This window comes from Ranitomeya imitator, chromosome 1 (genome assembly GCF_032444005.1).
Source record: "Ranitomeya imitator isolate aRanImi1 chromosome 1, aRanImi1.pri, whole genome shotgun sequence".
NCBI lineage: Eukaryota > Metazoa > Chordata > Amphibia > Anura > Dendrobatidae > Ranitomeya > Ranitomeya imitator.
The window spans coordinates 651583059-651593180 of NC_091282.1; positions in this window are offsets into that span (position 1 = coordinate 651583059).

Below are 10122 nucleotides of genomic sequence, written 5' to 3' on the forward strand. Positions count from 1 at the left end.
GCAGAATGCTGGACACACTGGGGCAGTACAGGAGACTATGGGGCAGAATGCTGGACACACTGAATACTGGAGACCATGGGGCAGATTTCAGGACACATTGAGGCAATGCTGGAGACCCTGGGGCAGACTTCTGGACATATTGGGGCAATACTGGAGACCATGGGGCAGATTGCTGGACACACCGGGGCAATACTGGAGACCATGGGGCAGAATGCTGGACACACTGGGGCAATACAGGAGACCATGGGGCAGATTGCTGGACACACTGGGGCAATACTGGAGACCCTGGGGCAGATTGCTGGACACACTGGGGCAATACTGGAGACCCTGGGGCAGATTTCTGGACATACTGGGGCAATACTGGAGACCATGGGGCAGATTGCTGGACACACCGGGGCAATACTGGAGACCATGGGGCAGAATGCTGGACACACTGGGGCAATACAGGAGACCATGGGGCAGATTGCTGGACACACTGGGGCAATACTGGAGACCCTGGGGCAGATTGCTGGACACACTGGGGCAATACTGGAGACCCTGGGGCAGATTTCTGGACACATTGAGGCAATGCTGGAGACCCTGGGGCAGACTTCTGGACACACTGGGGCAATGCTGGACACTGGGGCAGATTGCTGGACACACTGGGGGTAATATACTGGACACACTGGGGCAATGCTGGACACTGGGGGTAATATGCTGGACACACTGGGGCAGACTGCTGGACACACTGGGGAAAGGCTGGACACTGGGGCAGATTGCTGGACACACTGAGGGCAGATTGCTGGACACACTGGGGGTAATATGCTGGACATACTGGGGCAGATTGCTGGACACACTGGGGGTAATATGCTGGACACACTGGGGCAGATTGCTGGACAACATGGGGGTAATATGCTGGACACACTGGGGCAGATTGCTGGACAACATGGGGGTAATATGCTGGACACACTGGGGGCAGGACTTGAGGCATGGGCAGAATGTAGATACGGGGCATGATTGGAGACACGGGGCAGGATTGGATCATGGGGCAGGACGGATACGATGGAGGCTGGTGGGGCAGGATGGGGAGATCATATGGGGTAGAATGGATACTCATGAGGGCAGGATACGACAACATATGGCTGGAGCCAGGAATGAGATAAACGGGGCCAGGGTGGGGAATATTATTACCATAGGGGATAATTAAGGGATATTATTACTGCAGTGATGTATTTATTTTATTTTTTGAGTATACTGTTTTAAATGGGGGGGCGGTCCTGTTACTGTGCAGAGTGACACTATATCACCTTTTTTTCTTCATGTGGTGTAATGTAGAAGTTGTGAAAAATTAAGTAATGTGTTCTGCAAGCGGAGCTCGAGATAACTGTGTTATTTCCTGCAGAAACGAGTCCTGGCTGGAAGGAATGATGGCGGCCTGTGCTGGATGAAAGATGAAGGACTTCACCTAGAGACGTCACTGGTGAGTCAGTGTTACCTATACACTGACACTATACACTGTATACTATATAGAGGTCCTGTGTATAATGTCACCAGTGATCTCTGTATTACCTCTACACAGACACTGCATACTAAGTACAGATCTCCTGTGAATACTGGCACTTATGGTGATAGTATTGTGGTTTTTTTTTTTATTACTGATCAGTATTGTAGTATTCAGTCACTATGTGGTGGTAATATGTGGTCTGGAAATGGTGCGGTGGTATTTGTCCCTTGTATGTAGTATTATTCGGTCACTATGTGGCCTGGTCATGGTGTGGTGGTATTAAGTCACAGGTGTGGCATGTGGGGGTGACACCATTAGGCCCAGTTTAAGTTCTACAAAACAGGAAAACCATTTTTGGTAACCTTTGTGTGTATTGAGCTGGGGGGGGGGGGGGGGCGCCAAACTCGGGATCAGCCCCGGGCGGCAAAAGCTCTAGCTACGCCTCTGAGCCAGTCTGTAGTCTCTCTGTAGACTCCGGTACATGGTTAGTTTCTGTGAGCTGATGATATCATTCTTCCAGTCACTGACATACCTCTCCTGGCCTTCGTCTGCCATCTTCCTGATTCCAGCTTTTGTTAGGTTGTTGTGATTGGTGTTCTGGTCCGGTTGGGTATGGCTGGGCTGTTCCGAGGGTTCTGGTTTTTCTGTTCCACCTACATGTATCAGGGCTTTATGGTGATGGGAGCTTGGATTGCTCCTATGCAGGTGAGCCCGGAATGACAGCGCCCTCTTTAGAACTATTAGGTGTAGAGGGAATCTGCCCAGCTCGGCCCGACAAGCACAGTTGGAGGTGCTCCGATGGACCTGGAGAAGGTACTTGCAGAATTCCAGGTGGAATATTTCTGTTGGACTGGAATCCCACCTTGACCAGTCTGGGTAGGTGTGAGGACCCCAGACTTCGCTGCCATACAGGAGGATTGGGGCGATGATGGAGTTGAAGATTTTTAGCCAGACCCTCACTTGTGGCTTCAGATGGTAGAGTTTCCTTTGGATGGCAAAGAAGGTTTTGCAGGCCTTGTCTTTCAGGGTCTCTATAGCTTGTTTGAAGCTCCCTGACCGGTGAATCTCTAGGCCCAGGTAGGTATATTTGTCCGTTCCTGTGAGGTCGCAGTTGTTGAGGACAAATGATGGGTGCTGGTCTGATCTTCTCTTTCTCCTCTGGAACACCATGGTGTTGGTTTTCTTTAGGTTGACCGGTAGAGCCCAGGTGGAGCTGAATTTCTCTAGGATGTTCAGGTTGTCCTGGAGGCCTTTCTCGGTTGGTGACAGCAGCAGCAGGTCATCTGCATACAGCAGGAATTTCACCTGAGCGTCGTGGAGGGTGAGACCTGGTGCTGAGGAGGATTCCAGGGCGGTAGCCAGCTCGTTGATGTAAATGTTGAAGAGTGTTGGTCTTAGGCTGCAGCCTTGTCTGACTCTGCAGCTCTGCTGGAAATAAGCAGTTCTTCTGCCGTTCACACTAACGCTGCAGCGGTTCTCGATGTAGGAGCTTTTGATGACATCATAGGTCTTTCCTCCTATTCCGCTCTCCAGCAGTTTCAGGAATAAGCCCGAGTGCCACACTGAATCAAAGGCCTTTTTAAAGTCCACAAAGCAGATAGCAGATACTGTATATATCTTCCCATTCTTTGTATTGTAGACGTGTCTCTGAATGAGGCTGTACAGAGTATAGATGTGGTCAGTGGTGCGGTGGTTCGGCATGAACCCTGCTTGGCTCTTGCTGAGGACGTTGTGCTCGGTGAGGAAGGTGAGGATCCTCTTGTTCAGGATACTGTTGAACAGTTTTCCCAGGTTGCTGCTGACACATATGCCTCTGTAGTTGGCTGGGTCATACCTGTCCCCACTCTCGTGGATGGGTGTGATGAGGCCTTGGTTCCAGGTACGAGGGAAGTAGCCGGCACTCAGCACAATATTGAAGAGTGTAACCATTCCAGCCTGTATTTCTGGTAGGCTGTACTTCAGCATTTCTGGTAGGATTCCATCCAGGCCACCGGCTTTTCTACATCTTATGGAGGAGAGTCTCTCGGCTACTTCCTGTAGTGTTATAGGTGTATGTAACGGGTTTCGGAAGTTTTTGATTTTTTCCTCCATTGCTTTTAGTTTCACCATTATGTTTTCCTGTTCTTGGCTTAGTTCTTCCTTTGGAATGTCTTTATAGAGGTCTCTGAAGTATTGGAGCCAGAGGTTGCCATTTTGGATATGGGTGTTGTTTTTCTTGTCTTTGGTGCCCATGTGGTTCCATAGTTCCCAGAAGGAGTTGTGTTGGAGGGCGTCTTGGAGTTGGTTAAGCTTGGTAGAGATGTAACTCTGCTTCTTCCTCCTGAGGATGGTTTTGCACTGCCTTTGTATGGAGTCATAGGCTTCCCTCAGACCCAGGTGGTTGGGGTCTCTGTGTTTCTTGTTGGAGGTTGTTCTCAGGGTCTTCCGTACAGCTTTACATTCTCTGTCAAACCAGCCATTGGCCTGTGTTTCTTTTGGTCTCTTGTAGTCGACTTTTTTAAGGTCGGACAGTCTGGCCATTGCGTAGAATATATTGTTGAGGTCCTTTGCGGCTTGGCTCACTCCTTCTGGGTTTGGCATGTACTCGAGGTTGTAGAAGTGGTGGAGCATCCACTGTATTTCAGGTCTGCTGGAAGCTTCTTTATACTTTAGTGCCGACATTTTGGACCATTTATAGGATGGAGGCCGGGTGAAGAGGCCGCTCTGCTGTGGCTTCTGAGTGGATGGTTTCTCTGTAGATTTCATGTACAGAAGAAGTTGGCTGTGGTCTGACAGGTGCGTTTGTGGGGTGACTATGAAGGCGCTGACATCTGCCAGGTTCAGATCTGTAATGGCGTAATCTACTACACTCCTCCCTACATGGGAGTTTAGTGTATACCTTCCTAAGGAGTCACCCTTGCTTTGTCCATTAAGGATATGAAGTCCTAAACTTTTACATACGTTCAGGAGCTTTCTGCCACTTTTGTTGACTGTACTGTCATAGCTGTTTCTCTCAGTGTGTACAGGGTCTTGGCCGTCATTCTCTGCTCCAAGTATGTAGATGTTTCCATCCGTGGTCAGGAAGTCTCTCTCTCTCCCTGTTCTTGCATTGAGGTCTCCAAAGATGAGAACTTTGCCCAGGGCCTGATAATGGGCGGCTTCTCTTTGTAAGATCTCGAAGCAGTCTGGATTGAAGTAGGGGGACTCTGTTTTTTATTTTTTTACCTGTTACATACCTGGCTGGGCAATATACTACGTAGCTGGGCAATATACTACGTGACTGGCCAATATACTACGTGACTGGGCAGTATACTACGTGTCTGTGCTGTATACTACGTGGCTCTGTGCTGTATACTACGTCGCTGTGCAATATACTACGTGGCTGGGAAATATACTACGTGGCTGGGCAATATACTACGTCACTGGGCAATATACTACGTGACTGGGCAATATACTACGTGACTGGGCAATATACTACGTAACTGGGCAATATACTACGTGACTGGGCAATATACTACGTCGCTGGGCAATATACTACGTGGCTGGGCAATATACTACGTGGCTGGCCAATATACTACGTGGCTGGGCAATATACTACGTCACTGGGCAATATACTACGTAGCTGGGCAATATTCTACGTGGCTGGGCAATATACTAAGTGGCTGGGCAATATACTACGTTACTGGGCAACATACTACGTAACTGGGCAATATACTACGTGACTGGGCAATATACTACGTAACTGGGCAATATACTACGTGACTGGGCAATATACTACGTGGCTGGGCAATATACTACGTGGCTGGGCAATATACTACGTGGCTGGGCAATATACTACGTGGGCTGTGCAATATACTACGTCACTGGGCAATATACTACGTGGACATGCATATTCTAGAATACCCGATGCGTTAGAATCGGGCCACCATCTAGTCTTTATATAAGTGATCAATGTTTTTTGTGGGATACACCCTCTTAAAAAACTTGTCTCCTGAAGACTACGGCCCGACCACTGTTACTCCACTTTTCTCCTTTTTTAGTGACTTTAGCATTTATCCTCCATACTTTTTTCACCATCTTTCCTCTTTTTTTAGTCTTTTTATATGTGTCATCCGAATCTACCCGTCGGGTGACACAATTTTACAAGTGGTAACATAACGTTCAGGCAGGTCTACGGAATAAATGATCCACGGGTGAATCACCATGCGCTCGTGTAAAAAAATCATGGCGAGAGGAGCCCAAATATACGTGGAGCCAGTTCATAAGTTCCCAAAATGAGAAAAGTTTTGAAAACTTTTTTCATTCAAAAAGGGGGGGTCAATAAGGAGTGAGGGACTTGTGTATTCAAAGTATCTTCTGAGGGCATCGCGGATGGCAGTAACGCAATGTACGGGCAGGTGTAGTGAGGGTGAGGTCACCGGATTAGAATTACAGGTAGCACACGTTATTCCTGATTCCTCTCGCAGGATCTCCGCTCCCTGGAGGCTCGGATATACATCCCAGATATGTCTCACCACTACTTATGTAATGATGGGCTCATATAATGGAAGAAGCCTCCGTATATAGTTAGTCGGCTATCCGGGAGCAGCATAGGAAACCTGAGCGCATCCATCCACGGTCTATTATTTATGGGAATCTAACCTGATCTCTTACTGAGGATCGCAGCCAAGAGAGGTAAGGACGAAAAAAGGGAAGAACACGCTGATATTATTACACATTCATCAGCTGCAGATATGTATTTCATGTCGTCACAAACTGACAATCCAAATGACCAGAATGGTACAATATATTTAATGTAATATTTGTCATATTTGATAAAATTCTAGATAGATTTTCTGATTTTCTTGAAACATTTCGGAATGACGGAGACGTTACTGATCTGCAGACGATGGGAATGGAGACAACATTTTCTAAACATCTCGATGCATTCAGTCTGGAGTATGAGCCTCGGCTGCTATCACTGAGGTTATTAATGGTCGTCTGAGGAAGGTTCTGCGGGAGGTTCCTGTGTGATTACCGGCCAAAGACGTCGCCTATGTGCTCGATGGGAGACCTCTTGGAACGCCACAGCCTTGTTTGCACGTTTAGACCACGCCGGCTGCCGAAGAGTGGTCCTGCTACCGTAAACTGTGCCACCACACATCCTGGAAGTAGTATGGTGTTCCCTCTTGAAGGCCTCTTCACGGCGTTGCCCTGTGGTCTTCAGGTGGACACTGGAGGCTTGAAGAGAGCAATGGATGGTGGAATGGAGGTCTGTCTTCTTCAGCAATAAGTCCTGCCTTTCTCTTGAGCTCATTTATAGCTGGAGATTGGTCTGGAGATCACGTGGGCAACACCATGAAGAGGCCTTCACGAGGGAATATCACACCAGTCCTGCTCCACTGTCATGTGCACTGACAACTCGGCCATTTCTCCAGAGTGTTCCAGGAGCCATTTACACCATTTGCAGACCAGTGACGTCTCCATCCTGGGATTTCCACCACTTTTCCTTCTTGGTGTCATAGTTTCACTGTTGAGAAGTGCATAAAATGGAATATAGAAAATGTATGTGGTGCTTGTGTGCACATAAATATCACAAAATGTTTATTAACTGACGGGAATTTCAGAAAACCCTCCGTCCCACCCGATCACTACTCTGATCACATATCTCCACGTCTAAGACGCAGTACTGTAGATCTGAAGGTCCTGGAAGCCAGCATCCATCAGCCTAGTCTCCGGCACTTTCTAAGCCCATCTATGGAGTGCCCTAAGACTGAGAACCTCGGGGCAAAACTGCCAGCGATCAGCTACAGGTTCACAGCTGCCCTGGGAAAATCAGATAAATCATGTATCCACTTGTAATGGTCATCGTAGCATTTGTGTTTTGGAAGCTTGTGGATTTCAACCCCAGACAACCAGGGTAATCCTGGACACTCACAGCCACCCAGACAGCGCACTGCAGAGTGGAATGTAAACGCCTTGTGTGTGTACTGTCTATCTATATACGGTAATTGTCTAAGGGGTACTTCCGTCTGTTTGTCTGTCTGTAACTAACTTCTGTAACGGAAATCCCGCGTCGCTGATTGGTCGCAGCCGGCAGGCCGCGATCAATCAGCCACAGGCTTAGTCCGGCCGCGAATTGGCCCCTCCCTACTCTCCTCCAGTCAGTGCCCCCTCCCTATTCCCCTCCAGTCAGCGCCAGTGTGTCGCCCCATCCCGGACGAACTTTTTACTATTGATGCTGCTTATGCAGCATCAATAGCAAAAAGATATAATGTTAAAAATAATTTAAAAAAATAAAAAATTGTGCTATTCTCACCTCTCGCTGTCCACCGATGCGCGCGATGCTGACGCCAGCTTCCGTTCCCAGTGATGCATTACGAAATTACCCAGATGACTTAGTGGTCTCGACGCTAAGTCATCTGGGTAATTTCACAATGCATCACTGGGAACGGAAGCTGGAGGCAGCATCGCGCGCATCGGCACAGCTTCGCTGGACGCCGGAAGGTGAGTATATAACTATTTTTTATTTTAAAGGTTTTTTTAATAGGGATATGGTGCCCACACTGCTGTATACTACGTGGGCTGTTTTATACTGCGTGGGCTGTGTTATATACTGCGTGGGCTGTGTTATATACTACGTGGCCTGTGTTATATACTGCGTGGGCTGTGTTATATACTGCATGGGCTGTGCTATATATTATGTGGGCTGTGCTAAATATTATGTGGCTATGTTATATACTACGTGGCTGTGTTATATACTACGTGGCTGTGTTATATACTACGTGGTTGTGCTATATACTACATGGCTGTGCTAAGCGCGACGTAATACATACATACATATTCTAGAATACCCGATGTGTTAGAATCGGGCCACCTTCTAGTATATATATATATTCTGTGTAGTATCAGGGTCACTATATGGCCCTGAATGTTAGTATTTTCTATGTGTGCTGATATTATGTATGTACTCCGGTAGTATTATGTGCACTATGTGTCAGTATTATGTGTACTCTATGGCAGTATTATGTTTCTACTTGTCTCTATGGTACTATTGTGTGTGTACTCTATGATAGTATTGTGTGTACTCTATGGCAGTGTTGTGTTTACTCTATTAGCATTATTTTGTGTGTACCCTGTGGCAATATTAGGTGTGTACTCTATGTTAGTATTATATGTGTACCTTGTGTCAGTATTATGTGTACTCTATGGCGGTATTATGTTTGTAACTGTCTCTATGGTAGTATTATGTGTGTACACTATGATTGTATTGTGTACTCTATGGTAGTATTATGAGGGTACACTGTGTGTTGTCTATGGTGGTATATGTGTACTCTGTGGCAGTGTTGTGTGTTTACTCTATTATCAGTATTATGTGTGTACTCTGTGGTATTATGTGTACTCTATGGCAGTATTATGTATGTACTCTATGGTTGCTTAATTTGTGTACTCTATGTCTGTATTATGTGTACTCTTTAGTAGTATGTGTGTACTATTAGTATTATATGTGTACTCTATGGTGGTATTATGTTTTCTATGGCAGTATTATGTATGTACTCTATGGCAGTATTGTGTGTACTTTATGGCATTATTATGTGCATACTCTGTGGCAGTATTATGTGTGTACTCTGTGTCAGTATTATGTGTACTCTATGGCGGTATTATGTTTGCAATTGTCCCTATGGTAGTATTATGTGTGTACTCTATGATAGTATTGTGTGCACTCTATGGTAGTATTACACTAGTCAACACAATTTTTCTGGCAAAAGGTTTTAAAACATATTTTAAGTCAATTTTGGCTGCTGATTACTAATATGAACTCCGTTTTTGGCTATCACATCAGGATTTCGAGATTTTCAATTTTTGATGAAAATTACTCCTATCTAATGTTTTATGATAAAAAACACATGATTTTCGATACTACATTGTATATTTTTAATCAAGGAATAACAAAGATTACAAAGTCTATGTACAGCAAGTCAAATATACTTACAGAATTAAACTACACAATATAAAAACACATATATATGGCACACAGATGAATGGCAAATGGCAGTTATTTGAACTTTCTTTTCTTGGCTGATCTGTGATGTACAGCTTCTGGGTTGTCTCTCATCAAGCTCCAGCAATAGTCAGCCATCATGTGTGAGTTTCACCGGCGTTGATACCGTTCTTCCATTGTTTTAATGTCCTGATGTAAACGCTCCCCTTGTTCCTCACTCACATCCCCAAGGTTCTCTGGAAAAAAGTCCAAATGGCTGTGTAAATAGTGAATCTTGATCCTCATTCTACATCCCAGATTTCGCAGACTCATTAGTAGCTCTTCCATAATCTCTTCATAGTTGTCTGCTTTCTTATTCCCTAGAAAATTCTGCACCACATTACAAAATGCATTCCAAGCTCTTTCTTCTGTCTCATTCATTGATGTGATAACATTTGGGTCTCTCATAAGTGTTCTTATTTGAGGTCCATCAAATATTCCAGCCTTTTTCTTCTCTTCACTAAGACCAGGAAAAGTTGAACATATACAGTTAAAGCATTCTCCACTCTGATTGAGAGCTTTGACGAACTGCTTCATCAATCCAAGTTTTATGTGTAAGGGAGGAAAGACAATGTCCTTCCTATCCACTAGAGGATCATGGATGACATTCTTATCGCCAGATGCCAAACTCTGTCGCTGA